Raw genomic sequence first — 16,890 nt, forward strand, 5'->3', positions numbered from 1 at the left:
TGTATGTAGCAGTTTCATGTGATTGAGTTTGAACACTTATAACACCTGGAGGACTTGAAACAATACCTCTTTCTTTACATCTTCGTATGCCACTATCATTGTTTGTAGTGACCTGATTTTTCACATATTAGTGAATATACTTAAAACTATTTACTTTACAAAAGAATACATATACCTATAAAGAAAGTCCAGATGATTGAGTTGATTCACTGCCTCTTGCTCTGCCTCTTTGTCATGAACTAAACTATCACCTAGACGTGACATGGCGAATAGAATCCCAACAGACTCTAAACAAGCCAATTGACATAAGCATGACACTATGATAGCAGCAAAGTTGATATAATATATAAGTGGAAGTATAATCTCAAAAAAAAATATCGACATAAAGAGAATCTAAGTACAAAGACTGTAAATGCGGAATATCTACTAAGTTTGACAACAAGCCTCTACTAACCATAAGTGTGGCTAGGAAAAACCCTACCTCACAAAATAAGTTCGAAAACTGAAATGACATAAGACAATGAAAGACATATGGTGACAAGGTCCCCGAACCATGATGACTCACCAAAATCCTAAATACAGCGAACCAATCCAATTAGCCACTATCGAATATGTAACACCTCCAAAATTGGAAAGTCAAAAAGGGAAGAATAAGTAGAAAATCAGAGTCTGAGACTGATTTTTACGAGTCTAGCCTACAAACTGTAGAAAGTCCTACGAGCAATAGGAAGGGAACTGTAGACCTAGAGTAGAGTTTTGGAAAAAAATCAAGTTTCGGTATCTTATTCGACGGTTGACCAGGACGCCCCATCAATCTTTATACAAGTTGTAGAATGATCTTGTAGGTAGGTCCCAGACTTAGTGAAATTTTGAGGGTTAAGTTGGTTTCTACAGTTGGTGTCTACGAACTATAAGAAGACCTACGAGCCGTAGACAGTTTCCGTCAAAAGTTGGTCCAAGTTAAAGGGTTTCTATGATTGACTAGGACTAGGGATGGAAAAAAAGGTAATTTACATGGGTACCCTAGAAATGGGTCGACAATTATTTTAAGGGGTTTTTGGTCTTTTCCTAAGTGATTAATGGCTAAACTAAGTCGTTTTGGTCCAAATTCTAACCCCTTAAGTCTTTTAATTCCTAAAACTATCCATTCTAAATCATTCTCCTAAATTCCCTCCAAGATCAACCCCCCCCCCCCCCCCCCCCCCCCCTCAAGAGCTAAGGAAGTAAAAAACTACAGTTTGGCTTCAAAAACTCACATTCACCAGAGATTATGGGCATTGATCACTAAGGTATGTTAGTATTCACTTATGAAGTCCTTTCCAACACAGGGTTCCTAAAATCTTCAAGTTTTACAAGTTAGATTCTCAATTCAAACTTAGGGTTTTATTCAATCTTCATGAGTACTTTTCAATTATAATTTAATTGATTATTTCTATCTCTTTATGCATGGCTAGAAGTATTTACATAATTCTAAGTTGAATTCATATGAACCCATGCATGTTCCATGAAATTTGACTATGAACACATGATGAAGCCTATGAACTATGAATTTATGAAGATTTGCATGTTTTTTTAATGAAATTAATGTAAATATTTTGAGGATGCTTTGAGAGTAAAGTATCAATGTTATTGTGAAAGATTTTTTCACATATAACCAAGAACATGACGGTGAAAGGATTTCTTACATAAAAGATTCATAAGGTTGAAAGTTTTTCTCACCTACGTTGAATCAAGATTAAGGACCTATTCTAAATGAACTTTAGCTTGGATTGGTTGCTTAATTATACCTTTCCATGGATGATTGTAACACCTCCAATGTAACACCCTGGAAACTAGTAGGCTAAACTAGAGTTAAAAGTGAGAGTTAGAGTCTTGAAGGTGGCCTAGGGCCAAGGGCATGAGGGAAAGAGCCAAGGGAAAGAGACCCAGGGCTACCCAAATTTCCCAAGGTACTGCCCACCATGCAACGAGAACCTTCACGGCTCGTGGTGGTCACCACGCCTCATGGTGCCACTCGTGGTGGTGAGGTAGTAGCCTCCTTAAGGATGCCCCAAATTGGCTCCTCCACACGAGCCACTTCATGGCTCGTGAAGCCTTAGGTGGATCGTGGGAGTGGCCTTGGTCATGCATTGGTGGTTGGGGGTTGAAGGAGGATGGCTTAGCCACTGCCTCAAGGCCCACGAGAGGGACCACAGCTCGTGGCAAGCACTACGGCTCATGGAACCCCTCGTGAAGATGCCTTGGGCTTGTGGGCTAAAGGCATAATTGCCAAGCCACTGCCCCAAGGTCCACGAAGGGGACCATGGCTCGTGAGGCCTCTCATGGTCCCTGGGCAGGTCACTTAAGTTGAAGGTTAATTAAGTCTTTTTCGGTTTAAGTCCAATTAAAGTGAAGTCATTTTGGGTGGGTCTAAGGTCACTATTTAAGTCATTTTAAATCAAAACTCACCCAAATTAAGTCATATCGTCCAAACACCCAAATATTTCTCCAAAGTTCATCCTCTCAAAAAATTCTCCCTCTAGAAAAAACTCAAAGAAGAAGAAGAAGGAAAATCAACTAGGGTTTCAAAGGAAGGCTTCTCCAAATCAATTTCTTTGGGCATTGTGATTGAGGTATGGTGGTTTTCATCCATGGGTGGCTTTCACCCATGGAGCCCTCTCAAAATCTTCAATTTCAAAGAATTCCCCAAATAGCTAGGGTTTTCTTCATTCCCCATGGGTTCTTTGATTTATTGACTTTGATGGTTTAATTATGTCTAAATATGCATGAATTGATGATCTACAATGTTTTTATGATGATTCCTTCATGAACCCATGCAAACCCCATATTTCTCTAAATTGTGATTTCATAGGTTGGGTTGTTGATTGTGAAAAATGAGTTTTTATGATCTAATGTATGAATTGATAGAAATACATGAAGTTATTATGAAATCCCTATCTAATGCTTAATTATAGATTTGGTGATTGATAATGGCTTTGAACCTTGGAAGGGCAAAGTGTGAGTTTATGCATGATCTTATAATACATATGTAAATGATTTAAGGGTGCTTTGAGAGTAAAGTGCCAATTTTAATTGTGTTTTTGTGTTGTTGAAAGGTTATTCTCATAAAACACTTACAACCATGATGTGAAAGGTTTTCTCACATAGAAAGGATTCTTAGGTTGAAAGGCTATTCTCACCTAATTGAATTAATGAATAAGATCTATCCTAATGAACTAACTTGGATTGATTGTCAAGGACATCATTCCATGAGACATGAGTTAAAGTAAGACTTAATAAGTATTCCGTGGGAATTATGCTTAGCACCGAGTGAGTATTGTAATGAGATGGAAGTCTTTTACGTTAGTTGAGTTCGGGCTTCCCATGTATGTCTCATGAGATGGAAACCTTCTTCGTTAGTTGAATCTGGGTTTCTAGTAGCAATCTCCGTATGCCATAAACTATGTTCCCCCATAAGTTATCTAGCTAGTGGATACACCCAAGATAAGAGTTCATGGTTCTACCTTATGCAAGTAGAACAACCCTTTTTGGTGTGGGAGACACCGGGTGATCATGTTTTAGCTCATATGGTCTCTATGTCAGTTAAGACTATTCTTTCCACAATAAGAACATGAATAATGAACTATGGTTACTCAAGAAACTTTGTATATGAGTCAAAGGCTTTAAAAGATGATGTTGACTTATGTTGTCCATGATTATGACTTATGACTTCTATTATCTTATATGATGTTTAAACTTGGTAAATTGCATGTCATGAACTAAAATGTACCTTTTAGCATGTTTTAATGTTTTTATGCATAACTACCATACTTGGTGCATTTTTGTACTAACGCCTACTTTGCCTACATTTTTCCCAAGTGTAGGGTCCGACACTAGAGGTGATCATACATGTGGGTAGCTCTTGGATTTGCTTGTTTCCCAAGCTTGGTGAGTCCTCATGGCTTTGCGGATGGATTTCTTGTTTAAATTTATTTCATTTACTTTCCCTTTTTAGACATGTTGTATGGGCTAGGACCTATTTAATTCAAGATTGTAATAGATGGCTATATTGAGACAAATCTAGAATTCCGCTTTCTTTTATGAAAAACTTTATAAGACTTGAATTGCATTTTACTCTTATTGAATAATTACTTATGTTATGATATGCTAAGCGGCTTGTATGGAGTCCTTTGGGGTTCTATACACCTTGTTACATCTAGGGGGTACCCTTGGGACATGGCAAACTTGGTATCCGAGCACAAGGTTTAGAATGATTCTATGATAATGTCTCATATTCCACGTCTAGCAGAGTCTACTTTATAAGTATGAATCGCGCCACATTTATGAATTAGAGGCTACATGATGTTTAGGAAATTTCACTTCTTCATTACTCTTAAATCGCGCCTTAGAGTTTAACTTTAAAAAGACCTCTCCTAATCCTTTCTTATGTTCTTCAGGATATGAATACTCGAAGGGCTAATGCAAGAAGGATGGAGGGTGACAATGAGAATCAAAGAGCTCCTCCTCAAGCTCCCCAAGCTCTGATAGACCCTTTGGTAGAGAATGTGACCCATGCAGACTTTAGGTTGACTATCCAAATATTTTCTCAAGCCGTGATGGCTCAAGCCAATAGAGAAGTTGTAACTCCAATGAATCCTAATGTGAATTCGGTTGCTTCAAGGGTGAGTGATTTTGCACGAATGAACCCTTCAGAATTTCATGACTCCAAAGTGAAAAAGGATCCCCAAAGGTTTATCGATGAGGTTTATAAAGTGTTTTCTATTATGGGGTGTCCCCGGAAGAGAAGGCGGAGTTAGCCACCTACCAACTAAAAGATGTGGCTTAAGTGTGGTATGATCAGTGAAAGGGAGAGAGACTCATAGGAGAGGGCCCAGTAGAATGTGAACTATTTAAGTCAGCATTCTTTGATAGGTTCTTGCCCCTCGAGTTGAGGAAGGCAAAGGTACAAGAGTTCATCAATCTTCATCAAGGAAGTAGGAGTGTCAAGGAGTATGTTCTAAAGTTCACCCAACTCTCCAAATATGCTCCAACTATGGTGGCAGACTCAAGGGCTAAGATGTGTGGGTTTATGATGGGTATGTTCGACTTGGTTGAAAAAGAGTGTCGTACGACAATGCTTTACCATGACATGGAAATCTCAAGGCTTATGGTGTACGCTCAACAAATTGAGGAATCGAAGCTCAAAGAAAAGAATAGGGAGGTGAAAAAGTCTAGTACTGGTGATGGGAATTTCTCCAACTCAAGGTCCAATGGACAAGGTTGACCTAGATTTTGACAAAGGTTCTCTGGTCAAGATTCATATAGTGCTCCTCCCAAGTCTAATAAGGAACGGGTGTCTAACCCTAAACCTCAAGGAGGAAATGGAGGTGGTTCTTCTTTTGCTAGATCTACATGTGCCACAAGATAAGAGATTGCCTGATGATCAAGGTTAAGGGGAGATAGGGCAAGCAAGCTCCTCCAAGAGGTTCAAACTCCAATGCCCCAAAGTAAAACCACTTTTATGCTCTTTAATCCCGAGGTGACCAAGAGAGCTCCCCGAATGTAGTGACTAGTATGTTAAAAGTCTTTCTTATTGAGGTGTATGCCTTGTTATATCCGGTGCTACTTTGCCCTTTTTGACACCTTATGTGGCCATGAAGTTTAATATGTTCCCTGAAGTCTTGTTAGAACCTTTTTCGGTCTCTACCCCAGTTTTTGATTCCGTGGTGGCTTTTAGGGTATATAGAAAGTGTCTCATTTCCTTATCCCATAGAGTTACTCTTGTCGACTTGGTAAAGCTTGACATGTTAGACTTTGATGTGATTTTGGGAATGGATTGATTGCATGCATGTTACGCCTTTATTGATTGTAGAATTCGGGTGGTTAGATTCCAATTCCCAAATGAGCCTATCCTTGAGTGGAAGAGAGGAAATTCCATGCCTAGAGGTCAATTTGTCTCTTGTCTTAAAGATAGAAAGATGATCTCAAAAAGGTGTATTTACCATCTTGTTAGGGTGAGGGGTGTTGAATTCGAAAACCTATCTCTTGAGTCGGTTCCGGTAGTTAATGAGTTCCCGGAGGTTTCCTCGATAATTTACTCGATATTCCTCCTAAGCGGGAAATAGATTTTGGTATTGACCTTCTCCCAAATATGGAACCTATCTCTATCCATCCTTATAGAATGGCTCCAGCGGAGTTAAAAGAGTTGAAAGAGCAACTAAAGGATTTGTTGGATAAGGGTTTCATTAGACCGAGTATCTTTGGATGGGGTGCTCCCGTGTTATTTGTTAGAAACAAGGATGGGTCTCTTCGAATGTGCATTGATTATCGTCAATTGAATAAAGTGACCATTAAGAACAGGTATCCTCTTCCAAGAATTGATGACTTGTTTGACCAACTTCAAGGGGCTAGTTATTTCTCTAAGATTGACCTTCGTTCGGGTTATCACCAATTGAGGGTGAGAGATATTCCAAAGACGGATTTTCGAATCCAGTATGGCCATTATGAATTCCTAGTAATGTCGTTTGGGTTGACTAATGCTCCTACGGCGTTTATGGACTTGATGAATAGAGTGTTTAGGCAATACCTAGACATGTTTGTGATTGTGTTTATCGATGATATTTTGATCTATTCAAGGAGTGAGAATGATCATGTGGACCATTTGAGAATTATGTTGCAAGTTCTTAAGGACCAACAACTTTTTGCAAAGTTTAGCAAGTGTGAATTTTGGTTGCGGTCCATAGCTTTCCTTGGTCATATTGTGTCAAGCGAGGGTATTGAGGTAGATCCGAAGAAGACGGATGTGGTCAAGAGTTGGCCTAGAACTCTAACTCCTTTCGACATTAGAAGCTTTTTGGGTTTGGCCAGTTACTATAGAAGGTTTGTTGAGGGATTTTCCTCCATTGATTTTCCTTTGACGACTTTGACTCAAAAGAAGGCTAAGTTTGTGTGGTCAGAAGCTTGTGAGAAAAGTTTCGAAGAATTGAAAGATAGACTTACTTTTGCTTCGGTGTTAACCTTAGCGAAAGGTACGAATGGTTTTGAGGTGTATTGTGATGCCTCTAGAGTTGGGTTGGGATGTGCACTTATGCAAAATAGTAAGGTGATTGCCTATGCTTCAAGGCTACTTAAGATCCATGAGAAGAATTATCCTACCCATGACCTTGAGTTAGTGGAGGTTGTGTTTGCCTTTAAAATATGGAGGCATTATTTGTATGGGGTCCATGTGGATATTTTCACCGATCATAAGAGTCTTCAATATGTGTTTAGTCAAAAAGACTTGAATCTTCGCCAAAGAAGGTGGCTTGAATTATTGAAGGATTATGACATGAGTGTCCTTTATCACCCCGATAAAGCTAATATGGTAGCGGATGCTCTTAATAGATTGTCAATGGGTAGTGTGGCTCATGTAAATAAAGAAAAGAAAGAGTTGGTTCGTGATGTTCATAGGTTAGCCCGACTAGGTGTTCATCTAGTGGATTCTACCAAGGGTGGTGTCATGGTCCATAATGGTTTCGAATCGTCCTTTGTGATGGATGTGAAGTCTAAACAAGGTCTTGATCTTATCTTGGTGGAATTGAAAGAAGCGGTACTTAAGAAGTCCGTTGAGGCTTTCTCCCAAGGGGGAGATGAGATACTAAGGTATCAAAGTAGGTTATGTGTTCCAAATATTGATGGCTTGAGAAAGAAAATTTTAGAAGAATCCCATATTTCTCGATATTCTATTCACCCGAGGCCACCAAGATGTATCGTGATCTACGGGAAGTCTATTGGTGGAATGGGATGAAGAAAGACATCGCGGAATTTGTGACCAAATGTCCTAATTGTCAACAAGTTAATGATATTTTGGTGTATTCACGTTCAAAAGTTGAGCATGCAAATCATTTACGAGCAGTCCTTCAGATTCTTCGAGATCGAGAACTTTATGCAAAGTTTTCTAAGTGTGAGCTCTGGTTGCACTCTATAGCTTTCTTAGGCCATATTGTATCAGATGCAGACATTGCGGTTGATACACAAAAGATTGAGGCCGTAAAGACTTGGCCTAGACCCATAGATTCTCCCTCTCTGCCTCTGCCTCCACCTCTACCTCTACCTACTGAAGTTTGGGGTCCACACCCTGTAGACTGTGCTAATGAGAAGGAACCTACTACTGACCTGGTCGACTGACCTATACCACCATGACCTATGGTCGGACAGTTTCTCCACCCATTCCCCTCATGTCCACAAGAATAACAACATGTGGAACCCTGCATGCACCTCCCAAAATGCATCCTACTGCAAGTAGAACAATGCGGTGGGGCTGTCCTAGCCTAGTCTGAACCCCTTTGCTGAGAGCCTGATGCTCGTGAACCCTCACCTAGGTCTGACTGTTCATGATGATCAAATCTACTACCCTGGAACTGATGTTGTAGAGGTCTAGGTGGCCTAATAAAATATCGACGTCTGGGACCACCCTGAAAAATCTCCCTGTGAACCAGTGGGCCTAGCCCTCATATGTCTCTCTCTCAACCCTCTCACTCATATACTGCAGATATCGACGATCATCTATGCCCTGTGCAAAGTCTTGAATTCGCGATATATCCATATTATCATTTAGTGCAAAAGTAGCGTCGATATAGTCTAAGTCAAGCCCTTCCACAAATCTACGCACTCTATCATGCATCGTATCAACAAATTCTGGTGCAGATCTAGCTAATGAATCAAATCTTATCCCGTATTCTCAAACACTCTTGCTGCCCTGTCGGAGGTTCAGAAACTGGTCCACCCGACCATTCCTAATCTCTCGAGGCAAATAGTGATCTATGAAAGCTTTTGTAAAGATATCTCAAGTGGGTAGAGATACATCTCTTCCCCTAGATCTCTTCCAACTTTTGTACCACAATACTGCAACATCGTGTAATAGGAATGCTTCCAACTCAACTGACTCAGTTGCTAAGGCATGCATGACTCTGAAGATCCTATGAAGCTGATTAACAAAGTGTTGAGGTTCCTCTCTGCAATTTGTCCCTGTAAACTGTGAAGGATTCAAGGCAAGAAATTTACGAACTCTCAAACTTTCGGGTCCTTCAGAAGGTCCGGCAACATCTGGCGCAACTAGCTGACGCTGTGCAACTACTAACTATGCTAACATACATACTGCACTTTTGAAATCCTAATCAGATGGAATAGGAGGAACTAAAGGTGGTACTGCTGGTGGAGCCGGAAGTCTTGTAGCCCTCGAAGGCTCCTAAAGCAGTAGAGAAGCTATAGGGAGCTAAGAAGATGTCTCCCCCTAGGTCTCACAATGGGCTACCTCCACCTATGGTACCTTGCTGGTATCCTCGCCTGCAGCTGTATCTAGCCCCTGGCTAGCTGTGGTCTATCTGGTGTCAGTCATCTCTATCTACATACAAATATCAATTATAAGCCAGAAACCTAAACCCTTAAGACACCGCTCTATAGCACGAGGTGAGCAAAAGAAGGATAGTCATTATAACATGCCCCGTAGCTTCTTGCTTATCGAATGTGGTGCACAATACATTTATAAACAAGACTCTACTGGACACGGCTTGTAGACTCCCTAGGATATGACGTTGCTCTAATACCAAGTTTTTCACACCCCAAACTTAAGGGGCGTAACTGGCCCCTAATGCCAGAACTCAGGTTCGAGCCGACCATGCTGAACCATTTGCTACTAACGCATGGCAGCCATACGCAATCAAGAAAACAAACAAGTATATCTCGGCTTAAAATTAAGCCCTCGGCCGGCAAGGCCCCTGTCAACAGATCTATAAAAGAAACAGCTACTCCCAAGAGTTCATCTAAAGAAATAGCCAACTAGCACAAAAGTCCTGATTGGGCCGTCGAGACAACCATGATCTCTATACCGAAACTGAAAGCAAGTATATATTAAGGCAATACATCAAACAACTAACAAGCTTCAATGAACCAACAAACTAGGCCAACATGGCCATAACGTAGCTATACACCCCACACACTAGTCTGCAAGCCTATAAGAGTAGTTAAGATTGGCGGGACATGGACCCAGCCTACCCATAAAAATATATACAACAAAAGCTATCAAACCTCCCAACTCTGGCAGCTCCGGAGGTAATGGGCTAGCCAACCGAATAGAAGTCAATCCTGCTACTAAGGAGGTCTACTGGGTCGTCTTTCAGGACCTACAGGAATGAATACAGCCCAAGCAATGGGGCATTATTACGAAATAATATTCCAAGTATGAAAGGCAATAGACTATGAGCAGGTATCCTAATGTATTTGAGTAATCTGATAAATAAATCAAGGTTAAGATAAGTGTACTGACCTTCTCCTAAATCTAAACTTATCAAAAATAATACAACAACAACCTTAGCAAGCCCCCATAAGCTCGGCAGGTACAAACAACACACAAGACCACCTGCTATCTCCCAAAAGCCCAGAAGGTGCCAATCAACCTATATACCCCTATCGGTAGTCCCCTAGCCCCATAGGCAGTCACATAGCCCTCTTAGGCATAATATAGCCCTGTAGGTGACATATAGCTCTCTTAGGCATCAACATAGCTTATAGACAACTCATAGCCCTCTTAGGCAACAACATGGCCTTGTAGGCAACACATAGCCTTCTTAGGCGTCAATATGGCCCTGTAGGCAACTCACAGCCCGTCTAGGCATAAAATATAGCCCCTTAGGCAACTCATAGACCTTTTAGGAATCAATATAGCCCCGTAGGTAGAACATATCCCTTCTAGGCATAGATCATATTCCTGCAGCTAACCACAAAAGCCCCAAGGGCAACAATAAAAATCCAATAGGCTAGAAGCGAGCAATTTAGCTATAAGCAACCTATACGAATAGCCTATAAGTCATGTCCAACATAGGGATGCTACTAACTAAATAAGAATCCTAACAAGGGAGGATTATATCCACTCGAGCAGCCAACAATCAACAATAATGGTTACAAGATAACAAAGATAACAACCCAATTACATTGCTCCTAAGCTTTAAGGAAACATGTCGTAAGAAGGGAATAGCCTTAACATACTTTTTTTCTCTGAATTCACGTGGCCTAACGACTTTTACTCACAACCTCTTCGATACTACAACAATGCAGGACCATAATCAACACACAAGAATAGAGTATACCACGATAATCCTATAAAAATTATGTATTTCCATCGCAAATTGCTATTTGCGACTTATTAAAGCTAGAGTCGATGAAAGAAGGGTCTTACCTTGATCTTAAGTTCATAATACACCTTAAAACCTTAAAATATGTCCAAACCCTTGCTGTCCCAACACCAAAGTATGATATGCTACGAAATCGATAAAATAAATTATACCATGTTGACGAGCTCAATGCATAGAACAACTTTCGTCAATGACTTAAGTCGAGAAAATCTATAATTTGGTTGATCCTAGAAGTGGGTTTTCTTAGTTTTCTGGTTCTTCACTGAAAAAAATGAAGAAAAGTCAAAGAAGAAGATATATAAAAAGTTCCACCGACCTAGGGGACCCACCTCACGTGCCTTCTTGCTCAGTCTCACAAAAACACAAATATCTCTCTATTCTGAAGTCGTATGAACAAATAGTTTGATGCGTTTGAAACTAGACTCGTAAACCTTCGATTTGATGGGTCGTGGTCCCCATAAATCTTTATATATTGGGAGAAAACCTCCAAGACATTTGACCCAAATTTTAGAGAAATCTTTATAAAGGAACTTACGATAACTTTCGCCAACTTTTATTTTGCGACTTACCTAACTTCAAAACTTGAGATACAACCCTTGAACACTTAAAATATGACATACCACATCATTCTTAATCTATTACTGACCCTCTTTGTCTTTCCATGATGGTACGAGTTAATTTAGACGTTTTGAAAAGTCGTGGTGATACAGATTTCATAACTTTTATGAATTGGTATCATACTTGGTTCATTTTGTACTAACGCATATTCTTGCACATTGTTTCATTAATGTAGGGTTCAACGGTCCTATTTCGCATCTTCGTGGCTTGGGAACACTTAGTAGATAGTGAAGATTGGTGAGTCCTCATGTATCGAGGACTGAACCTTATTGCTTATTGTCTTTATATTTTAGATATTGTATGTGATGTACGGGTTACGTCCCGATCACTCTTGATGTAATATATGGCTTTTGAGACTATGTAGACTTCCACTTTGTTATTAACAAACTCTTTCATGATATAAATTGTCTTTTAAACTCGTTAGATTCTTATATCTTGTTTATGTATGCTAAGTGGCTTGTGTAGGGCTTCTAAGATTCCTATATGATATGTCAGGTGTACTTTGAGTCGTGACAATGATAATATGACTTTAGTTTGGATTCGTTGCTAGCCCCAAGTGAACCCTTGGCCTGACTACTTACTCAACGAAAGAATTAACTCATGAAAAAAAATACTTTTAAAAGTAAACTGAACTACTCAATAAACACTTAGAATGTATTAGGATAACATTCACCAGCCAAAAATGGCAACTCAAGTCTCAACCATTAAAACAGGAAATAAAACCTCAAGAACAAACATTTGATTGTCTATGAAGCCTCTAAACATATGATATGGATGTTGGGACAAGACCCACGACATCCTAATGAACTAATAATAATACTAAAAGCAATAAAAGGAATCCTCTAAAAAGCAAGGAGGCTCACCACAGACTCTGAGTGCTCAACTGGATTAACGATATGCTGGATGCTGATCCTGGTTACATGTGTTTGCATCATAAGAAGATGAATGCCAAATGGCATCAGTACATTCAATGTACGAGTATGCGAGGGGAATTCTAAAACAAGACATAAGCTTGAAAGGAACTGAATAACTTACCTGGCTCAACTCAACTCAACTTAAATGAACTCATTTCAATATAAAGTAGTTTAAAACAGTTGCAATATAAAGAAAAGTTATTTAAAACATGGATATCAACTCTATGTATTTTGGAAATACAATAATACTCTGAATGTATGCAAAGATACAAATATAACTCTGAAATGTATGTAAAAATACAATTAAACTGTGTATATAAGAATACAATTACTTTTGTGGGAGTTTCTCTAACCAACAACCATCACTTAACAACTATTGTGATGATACAACGTTTTGCCTCAGGCTGTCAGGGCCGTCCTATACCTTGCCGAGGATATAGAACTTGACTACTAAGTGGATCCACTAGTCTATGCTAAAATGCACTAAGGAATCATCTAAAAAGTATGACTTTTTTCTACCCATGGTGGCTACATGGTTTATGGGGACTAGGAGTTGTCTGAACTCTCTCCCATATCGGTGCTCAATACTACTTCCAAAATATGATACTAGCTCTTATGTTTTAAAACCATACTTATTTCTGTGGTTGGAGATAAAAAAAACTTAGTTCAAAGGCTCCTCTTGGAAATCAAAGTTTCCTCTCTTGCTTAATTGTGAAAGCATTTATTCTTTAACAGCAAACTAGCTCAAAGGCTCTTTTGGTAATCAAGGTTTCCTTTCTTCTTTAAATGTGAAAACATTTTACTCTTTCGGAATACATAGTCCCGATATACTCTTTTGAAGAAATGAACTTCAACTTTACTCTTTATTCAATTCTAAACTCAAGTCTTAAAACAAAGTTAAATCATTTGTAAAACACTTTTGGAAGACTATGAACTTCTCTTGACTTGGCTCTTAACTTCTCTTGACTTGACTCTTAACTGATCCTTGAATTAAATTATCGATTCAAGGATTAAGATTTGTGATAGGAAAGATCTCATGATGTTTAGGAGTGTTTTTAGATGGTTAAACATGAGAAAAAAAATCAAGAAATCACTGTTTGGAAGCAAGTCCGCGACGCGGAGATGCATTTAATTATTTGGTCGCAAAATAAATTTTTGAGGTAGAACGGTCCGTGACCACTCCGCGACGCAGAGAAAAATTGTTAATTCTTAGGAACAGCGGACCTGGTACCCAAATTTGCCCGACTTGTTCCTTCTTCATTTTCTAACCCCAATTCACCTAAACTCGGTCCTTTTTCTTAAATACCCTTTAGATTCAGATACCCAGTATGTACATACAAGAATCTAACTCAAACAACTCAAGGAAACAACATTTTAACCTCAAGGAACTCCTTAATCTCAATCTAACTCAAGAACGAAGGCCAATTTCAAGAACACCATTCAAGATTCATCAACTTTCAACTTTCTAGAATGAACTTCGCTGAAATAAACGTGATTGGCGCATGGGTGAATGAACCCAATGCTATGAAAGAATCACATACCTCATAGGGATCACCCTTCGACAAAATCCACAATCTTAGCTTCTATAATTTGACGATTTTTGCTTCTTCTCTTCTTCTTTTCTCTTCTCTAAAACCCTATCTCAATATTGTAAAAGCATAAACTGAATCCTATCAGTTAAGACCCCAATTAATTACCTAAAAATTAAATCAAGTCATGGGGTATGGAAAAGACCATAACGCCCTTCTAAATTCCGGATTAGACTTTCCTTATTTGAACAACCCAACTTCAAATGGGCATATCTCACTCATACGAACTCGAAATCGCGCAAACTCGATGGCGTTGGAAAGATTATTCCAAGATATTTCCTACGATATCTAAAAACACACCTAAATAATCCTGATCTAGGAGTTATGGTCGTTTTAAGTTGCCCAAAAACTCAACTTAACATACTTAACAAATTTTCTAGGTTTTTATATTCTTTCCAAAAATGACTCTTTCCAATTTTCAACTTCTTTCTAGTTACGGGGTGTTACAATATCTTCCCTTTGGGGACATTCGTCCTCGAATGAGCTTACTCTTAGTAGGCTAAGAGTGTAACATGAAACCTGCAGTTCAAACACCCAACAAGCACAATGCAATTACAATATGCCAAATTATAAATAAAATACCAAGAAAGGATAAGTACCTTAATTTCTTCTTCATATCCTCCTTTGAATTCGAAGAGATATGGATATCTCTTCTTCATATCTTTCTCAGTTTTCCAAGTGGATTCCTTAACAAACTGATTCCTCCAAAGAACTTTGATTAATGCTACCTCCTTTGTTCTCAACTTGCAAACTTGGCGATCGAGAATCTGAACTGGAATCTCTTCATAAGATAAGCTATCCTTGATCCCAATATTTTCAGTTGGTATGATCAATGAAGGATCGCCCATACACTTCTTCAACATGGAGATGTGAAAAACCGGATGAACTGCGGCTAACTCTTTTGGTAGCTCCAACTCATAAGCTACATTACCTACCATTTTCGATATTCTGTAAAGGCCAATATACCGGGAACTAAGTTTCCCCTTCTTACCAAATCTCATAACACCTTTCATGGGTGAAACTTTCAAGTACACCCAATCATTTACTTCAAACTCTAACTCTCTTCTCCTAACATCAATGTAGGATTTTTGACGACTCTGCACCATTTTTAACCTCTGTTGAATCACTTTCACCTTCTCCATAGCTTGATGAACTAAATATGGTCCTATCAACCCTGCTTCACCAACTTCAAACCACCCAATAAGAGATATGCATTTTCCCCATAAAAAGCTTCATAAGGAGTCATTTGGATGCTAGAGTGGTAACTATTGTTGTAAGAAAATTCAATAAGAGGTAGGTGATCATCCCAATTACCTTTGAAATCAATCACACAAGCCCTCAACATATCCTCTAAGGTCTGAATAGTGCGCTCTGTTTGCCCATCTGTCTGAGGATGAAAGGCACTACTTAAGTTCACCTTTGAACCCAATCCTTTTTGGAATGACGTCCGCAACTGTGCAGGAAATTGCGCACCTCTATCTGAAATAATAGAGATCGGAACCCCATGAAGTCTTACCACCTCTTGAATATACAACCTAGTGTAATCTTCTACTGAATGGGTAGTCTTTATTGGAAGAAAATGGGCTGATTTTGTCATTCTATCGACAATCACCCAAATGGAATCGTGTAGCCTGCGAGACCTTGGTAAACCTGTGATGAAGTCCATGTTGATCATCTCCCAATTTCATTTCGGAGGTTCTATATTCTGAGCCATACCGCTGGGCCTTCGGTACTCTACTTTAACTTGTTGGCAATTCAGACACTTGGCCACAAACTCTACAATGCCCTTCTTCATACTACTCCACCAATAAACTTCTCTCAAATCGCGATACATCTTTGTGGAACCCAAATGAATGGAATATCTTAGAGTTCATCCACCCTTGGTACACACAATCTACCTTGATACCTCAACACACCATCTCTCCCTTGTTCAAAAGCCAACACTTTTTGCTTATGAACATTTGCCTTCAATTCTAGCAAAATAGGATCTTGGTCTTGCTTCTCTTTTACTTTTGACACTAATGATGATTCTGCCCCAATCATCACCACCACTCCTCCTTTTATGGAATCCCTTAGTCGGACTCCCAAGCATGCAAATCTATGCACATCTTTCATTAATTCTCTCTTATCTTCCTCAAAATGGGTGGTACTACCCATAGACAACATGCTCAAGGCATCAGCAACAACATTAGCCTTACGTGGATGATAAATAATACTCATTTCATAATCCTTGAGTAATTCCAACCACCTCCTTTGTCTTAGATTAAGCTCTTTCTGAGTAAACACATATTGAAGGCTCTTGTGATCAGTGAACACATCCACATGAACACCATAAAAATAATGGCGCCATATTTTCAAAGCAAAAACTACAACAACCAACTCTAGATCATGGGTTGGGTAGTTCCTCTCATGAACTTTCAACTGTCTGGAGGCATAAGCTATAACCTTGTCATTCTACATTAACACACAACCCAAACCAACTCTAGACGCATCACAATATACAACAAAATCTTGCGTACCTTCTGGTATGGTGAATACTGGGGCAGTAGTCAACCTCTTTTTCAATTCCTAAAAGCTTTTCTCACAAGCTTCAGACCATTGGAACTCCACTGTCTTCTGAGT

Source organism: Solanum stenotomum, chromosome 2 (assembly GCF_019186545.1).
Source record: "Solanum stenotomum isolate F172 chromosome 2, ASM1918654v1, whole genome shotgun sequence".
In the NCBI taxonomy this organism is placed as follows: Eukaryota; Viridiplantae; Streptophyta; class Magnoliopsida; order Solanales; family Solanaceae; genus Solanum; species Solanum stenotomum.